This window comes from Eupeodes corollae, chromosome 3 (assembly GCF_945859685.1).
Source record: "Eupeodes corollae chromosome 3, idEupCoro1.1, whole genome shotgun sequence".
NCBI lineage: Eukaryota > Metazoa > Arthropoda > Insecta > Diptera > Syrphidae > Eupeodes > Eupeodes corollae.
The window spans coordinates 123,136,784-123,144,626 of record NC_079149.1 but is presented as its reverse complement, the minus strand read 5'-3'; positions in this window follow the sequence as shown (position 1 = coordinate 123,144,626).

The window sequence follows — 7,843 nt, the reverse complement described above, 5'->3', positions numbered from 1 at the left end:
ATTGTTACCGATTTTTTAATACGAAAGGATTTGACGATTTTTCGGGATTCATAAAAATTTCCGATTACAATGGAATTCTTGATGGCCAAATTTTTTAAGCAGGACTTTAATATGTATGTGTAAAAATCGCAATGAATTGGATTTTTAAGAAATTTGACTAAATGTTAACAATATCATTTCTGTAAGATAAAAAATAAACTCAAGATATTTTAATACAAAATAAATTTTTAATCATTTGATTAGGTTCTTTTTTTTAGTATGTATTGTTTTTCGTTCCATAAAGTTTTTCTGTGTGTTATATCATTTCTTGGTAAGATATTTTGAAGTGACATTTCTATCAGTTTTTGTTCAACTATAAGAAAAGTTCATGACCATTTGTTTTGAAATTCTTCGCGAAATATCAAAATTAGTTCATAAGTTAAAAGTCAATTGTTCATTGAAAATATTTTCATCATTGAAAAAAAGTATATGTAAATAAACTAAAAGTCATGGCTTAAATACAGTATATTTTTAAGTAAAAAATATTGTACCTTTATTTTGACACTAAAACACTTCTAACTTAACTTTTTTAATCACTGTTAATGCCTAGTCAAATAGAACGTGGTCTGGTGGGACGGGAAACAATTTGACAGTCATGTTTCTATGTCTTATTAAATTAAACGTTGTTGGTCAAACAGAACGCAATAAAGACCAGCGATGAAGAATTGAACGCTACGGTCAAATTAAAGCTGTAGATTTAACGAAGAACGCTAGGGTCAAACGTCAAAACAAGGATAGGAAAAAGGGTCTCATTTTCGCTGATGTCACTCGTTTTTTTTTTGATTTCTGGTTGAAAAAATTGTGTTCATTCATTTTGAGGGATAAACTCGATTCAGTTGTTTAATTGAATAACTTTATCGGTTTCATTTAACATTCAAAATTATAAGTTATTTCAAGTAAACATATGAAATTTTAACCACACGGATCAATAATATTGAATCACTGTTGAACAACGGTTGTTGGTCAATAATTTTTCCAGAAAATCTCATAAAGTCACAATTTTTGTTAAATTCAAACTGGCATTATGCTCACTGCACATGACAGTGTATAGTATTTTCCAATAAAAGGTTTCATTGTGACAAAGTTGGCAGTCACTACTACGTTAGCTTATTGAAGACCAATTGTATTATATAGTTTTGCGAATCTCCAAAATGTTCACCACTTTATATTAAGTTTCAATAATGTAAATACGTTTTTAAAGCATGTAATGTTCAATTTTTAGTAATGTAATGTTTACGTGTAAAAAGGCAAAAGATGACAGCTTCAAAAGTGAAAACTGCCTAAATTGCGGGATATTTAAAATCCGTATTTAAAAAAAACATTAAGCTTAAAAGATAGGTTATAAAAGGGAACATTATATCTCTCGCGCCTTTGGTAGTTTTAGTTCTTCTTGTGACCTGACATTTTCAATACTTAACAAAAGAAATAGCTTACCAAATTAAAAAAGGTACCATTTTTAAAGTGCGCATACACCCTAGTGTTACAATACTGTTTTATCGACAGAGGTAGACAAGGACATTATTGTGTGGTTTGACTTAATAAATGATGGTACTTATTTCTCTCCAAATCTAGAATTTTGTACACACATATTATGCATCAAACATTTAAAAGTAACTTTGAAAGGGCTTTGCACTTTTAACTAAGAAAATGAAAACAAACATAAAAACAGACGATACGAATCTTTTTTAGGTATATTAGTATAGTACCAAACATCACTAATTCAACCATGACCCCATAAAGCACTGCAATCGCTCTGTCCTATAGGATTGTGAAAAAGGAGTTTCGCTTTCCCCATTTACCTGAACCTAATTGAATATTACAAAATAACATAAACGAAAAGAGTTTATAGCAAAAACACACTCAGCTTCAGCTCCCTGATGTCTATTTGCATTTTTTTGAAAGCAATACATTACGTGATCAATGGAATGGAGTTTCCGCGATAAATTTGTCTATCAAAGGGCCACTTACTCACTAGTCTCGCATTAAAGTTGCTGATGTGTTTTATTTTCAATGCAAAACTTTTCACATCAATGATATGACATAAAAGGGCAACGTTTTTAGTAGTTTTTTCTTTTTTCTTTTACCGGAAATCTTTTTTATTTTATTTAATTGATTTCCACAAATAAAATAAATTTAAGATGAGATTAAAAGTTTGAAGAAAAAAAGAAGCAAATATTGCCCAAAGCTTGCATAATAGTGTGGCGTGTTTTTATTAAAATATTTTATGTCAATATAATGTGCCTAAAAGTCAAATATTTCTTAATTATAATATTACATAAATGTCTGTCATAGGAATTTGCAAATAATAATTATGTGCTCTTAACTTAACCTTGAGTCATTTGCATATCAAAAATGTTTAATCAATCACACAAGAGTTTAGAAGTACTCATTCGCCTGATTTCTTTGACTTAACATTCATTGAAAATATAAAAAAACTTATAGTTTATATATAAAAATATGTTAATAGATTCAAATTTGATGATATTTGATAATATCTGTCAGAAGGTATACGTATCCATCAACTATACACAATAAACTCATCATCCATGTTGTGAAAAATAAATATTTTAACATCTATCGGCCTTCGGCATCACCACTTTCATTTATTTAACCCGCCAAAGATTACATTTTAATCTATACCTCAATGAATATTTTGCCATGAGAACGTGTAAACAAATAAGAGCAACAAAAAGTTTATAATCTTTTTGAGTTTTGAAGATGGCGCTGTTTAAAAAATTATAAAATGTCGGTAAATCATTTTCAATTTCCGGAATTGTGTTGTTATTGTCTATTACACTTGAGCTTTTTGTTCATTGGTTATTTGACGTTTGAAAACGTCAATCATCATAGTCGCATCATGTGATACCCGATGAAGATTATAATATTGACAGATTGATCTTGCAAATAATGTAAATCGATATTTATTGCTGATAAGTTCATGAGAAATGATCATGACCTTGTTTTTGTTGTTGTTGATGATGATGATGATGATCTCCATCCATTTATAATAAATGGATTATATAGATAAAATAGATTTTGACTTTTGATATTTATGATAGAGGCAAAAACAATTTAGTAGGACTTTTACTTTCCCTTGAATGAAAATATCAGACAAAAATGTATAATTAATCTGGATGGACTAGTTAAGTTGAATTAGAGACGTCATCGTCATAATGTCTTAATGTAAATACAATAAAATCCATTAAAAAAGGAAAGTGTTTTTGTCAGAGATTCGAAGAGTTAATAGACAATGATTATCTACTTAATCAGATTAACACTAAGTTAAATGATTTTAATCAAACCTTAACGACTTTGTCGTAGCGTCTTTTTGTATTTCTTTCTTAGATAGTTTACGTTAAATCAGGTTATAATTACGTAAATAAATACTTTGCAAAGTTTCAAATGGACTAGCTATAAAACTTAAGCTGGGTTACATCACTGAATAGAAAAAGTTAGTTATGTTATCAAATTTGCGGAAAATGACGTGCTATGCCATTGGTCGTTAATCTTCGTAAAGCCATACAACTGCGAAAGTTTTAAACAATTTCGAACCAAAAACAGTTAAGTTCGTTATGGCGAACTGTTCATACCGCTCTCCGATTATACTGTAGATTGGTGTCGGTAATGCAGTTTTACTAAGAGTCTACCAAAAAACAATGCTATTTACCAATATGGAGTATCTGTTCTTGTTTATAAACGTTAGGCACATGATTATAGACAAATGTCAGAACCGTTTTAATAGTGTTCACACCAGACAAATTTGACGCGGCTAATTTTGACATTTAACCATTTTATCTCTAACACCCACCTAAATATTAACAAACAACATTTAAGGAGAAAATTTTAAATTCCTTAAATACAAATATTGCAAGACAGGTTACAAATTTAAAATTGAGTCATTTTAAAAGAGACCAATGTGAATAACTATTTTTGGTGATCCTCTTTATGTTCTTTTCGTTATCTGTCACTTTTCGTTGGCTGATTCGTAAAGTCTATGGCTAAGTGACATGTTATATTTGTATTCAATAAATAACATAAATCAGCTTTAACTGTAACAAATGACGTTTATTATTTTTCTCGAAGAATCAGTTTTATGGATGGTTCAAATTTTGTTTTAAAAGTATACCTTTGATATTCATAATTTACTTGTGAATCATCACTGCGATGACAGTTCTCAATTAAAAAAATTAAAAACACGGAAGTAAATTTGTCTTTAAATTAAAGCAACGATTAATTCTGTTTAAGTCATAAACGACATACTTCAAGGTTGCATTAAATTTAACACTTCGATGATAATAAGTTTATGATATTTGTTATGGCAGGCTCTTGAACGCAATTTATTGACAAAAATCATGAATAAAATGTCTTGGCATACGATTTAAGTTAATGGAAAAAAAAAATAAACTTGCAGACTTCACAACAACTTAAGTTAATTGATTTTGAAATTGGTTGTACAAACTAGATTCCAACTATTGATGCATATATTGCAGATCAAATAAAATAAAATACACATATGTACATAATCTACACATGTCTTTATTTGACAAACTTTTGTGGATAAGTACATACTTAAATATGTAGACAGAGAATCAACAACAAAACAAGTAACACCTTTTTTGACCATCATCAAAGACTTGAAAACATACCATTTTATGATACAATCTTAACAGAGATTGACAATGAAGTGCGCGTAAATGGTCTAAAATTCAGAAAAAAATCAAAATACCTTCAGGCATGGGAAACAACTTGAGACGAATTACTCAATTCAAACAAACAAAAGTGTGTGTTACCCATTAGATAAACCTCTTTATTACATATATAAAAGATTGTTGAGGTTTTATTGGAGCACAGTAGTGCCGCAGTGAGGTTATGATTAAAGTTAAAGCATTATTAAATGTTGATTAATGACTTTTCTTTCTATTTTCAAAAAGTCACTCTTTAAGTGATTTGATGGATAGTTTTGGTTGTCACTTCTTTTTTTAAGACTTAAGAGGAATTAGGAAATAGTTTGTTATTTATGCCATGATTTGTGCTAGGTCAAGGATGTGAACATCCGCCATCATCAGAAGTTAAATTTGCAAGGACAAACGATGTTTAAACAGTCAGTTAATATTGTTAATTAATGTTAAGATGTCCATTTAAGTGTAGGAAAAATATTTTTGAAAAAAACAAAGCCCGCACGAATGATGACGGTGCGCTTAGTTCTGAAATTTTTGCACACTCAAGTAATTAATCATTATTTCAAAAACTACTTCAAAAGACTGTTCGATTTAACAACAAATATATCTGTAGGAGTATTAGAGGATGTTCACATCGGTCTCCTTTTTGATGGACACTAATTTTGAAGTTCGGTTAATTTATTTCGTTCCTACCCAATTTTTAAACATGAAGTGAGAATAAAAGAAATTGATGAAATGCTAGAATGTGTCAAATGTGAAAACCGTCTTCAAGTTCATCTTTTCTTGACATGAATTTTAAATTTACTCCAGAAACGCCAAGGTTCAATTGACACTTACAGCCATTTGTAAAATGTATGTAATCTTCGTAAATCCATACAACTGCGAAAGTTTTGAACAATTTCGAACCAAAAACAGTTAAGTTCGTTATGGCGATGGGAAAAAACTGCTCTGTGATTATACTGTAGATTTGTGTCGGTAATGCAGTTTTACTAATAGTCTTAGAAAATAATGCTATTTATCACTATGGATTTTCTGTTTTTGTTTATAAACATCAGGCACATGATTATGAACAAATGTCAGAATCGTTTAAACGGTGTTCACACCAGGCAACTTTGACTCGGCTAATTTTGACATTTTATCTCTAGCTCCCATTTGATAATAACAAACAAAAGTGAAGGAGAATCTTTAAAATTCATTAAATAAAAATATTGGAAGATAGGATAGATAGGTTGATGTCCGCTTTGTACTGACAAAATCAAATGGGGTGGCGCAACAGTCCGTTGTGAACCAGGCCTAGTGACTTACAACTCTCATCCATTCCTGTGTGCGAGTACTGTTGTCAGGAATGGAAGGGACCTACAATTTAAGGCCGAATACGAACGGCTAGTTTGAGAAAGCATTTTTTCATGACAAGAATTACTCTTGAAGGATTTGTCAATTCCTCGCAAGAGGCAGTACCCGCGAAAATTATTTTTTTTTTTTTTAAATTAAGGTGGCACAGGCAGGGATTGAACCCAAGACCCTTTGCATGACAGTCCAACGCACTAACTATCATGCCACGGGTACTACCTTTGTACTGACAACTGTTATAAAAAAGTCAACTGTGTAATGAAACCAAGTTCAAACCATTAAACAAAAGTCCACAAACTTTATAATCGATTAAATCTATGTAAATTATTCTATTGCTATTTCTTTTTTGGAATTACCAATGAATTATTTACATTCATATCATACGTAGTAAATTGAATAAAGAATCTAATTAGCTTATTTCAATTATTGTTTTGATGACGTTAAACACACGTTTTCATTGTTAAAAATTTGCACTCATGCATACGTATCTCTTATACTTTATACAATCTTTCAAACCAATCTTATTCTTTTCATCAAATGATTAAAATCAATGTAAAATCCATTCAGAGAACAGGATCTACAACTTTCAGTAATTAGTTAACCTACTTGCTTTGCAATGTAAATAACACACAATAACAACAGTCATCTCATCAACAATGCACAGCAATTTTGAAGAAGCTAGTTTTTAAACATCCGTTTGTCTAACAACCCAACTTCATTCTTCAGGGTCTCTCAACTTAACACAGTCAGCCATATATAATTCTCTAACGGACTTCCGGCTGAGAATTGGCTGCCATATGGAATTGGATTCTCTCAAACTGACAGCTGACTAAGAGTTTCTTTTATATTGCAGTCTCAGACATCTTGGATTCTTATGATTCTACTTCTACTAGACAGAGTTTAATCCGGTGATATGTCAGATTTCATATACGCAAATTACCCGCTGATTAGCTGGTTTTCCACAGAATGCAACACATTTGTTGGCTTATTTTTGCGATTTCTGTTATGGCATTGAAAATGTATGGTGTGTGGGCGGCATTTAAGGTTAATATATCGAAATATTGGTAACAAAAAAAAAAGAAGGTAATCAAATCGTATTGTTAACAATAAGAATTGTATTGGTTACAAGGTCTGCGGTCAGTAGTTCTTTATTCAACCGTACGTCGCTAGTTGCCAGTTTAACTGCGGCTAAAGAATTAAGCTTTTTTAATACTTGCTTTAAGATGATAAGTTGATAGATTTGTATGCAAATTTAAAAACAAAGTCAATTTCCTCCGTTCAATGATAATTTTATTACCAAAACTGTACGCTCGGTACGTATAATGAGATAATTACGTACACGATATTGGACTTGGTCACTTAAAGGTTAAATTTTTTGTAGAAGAAAATTGTCATGCGATATACGTACAGAAAATATTTTAGAATAATACAAAATTAACGATATTACTAAACTTTTAGAATTATTTATTTGATGAATTAAAAATGAAGCAGACACAAAGTTTAAAGATGCATTAAAAAAGTATTATCGTTCAAACGTGCAAAAGTGCACATTCATAGTCAAACTCTATTTTTAGTCAGAATTTAATTATGGCTAAGCTATCAGAGGGCGGATTAGGGTCAATTCGTAGGTGTCACCAGTTGATAAAGTTGGTTCCATATGATAATCCGTTTTGAACTTTTATTACTTATTATTTTATTTTGTTTCAATACCGTGGACATTGTAATGTTACTATTATTAGAAGGCATTTTACAAGACTATTATAATTTTATTCAAT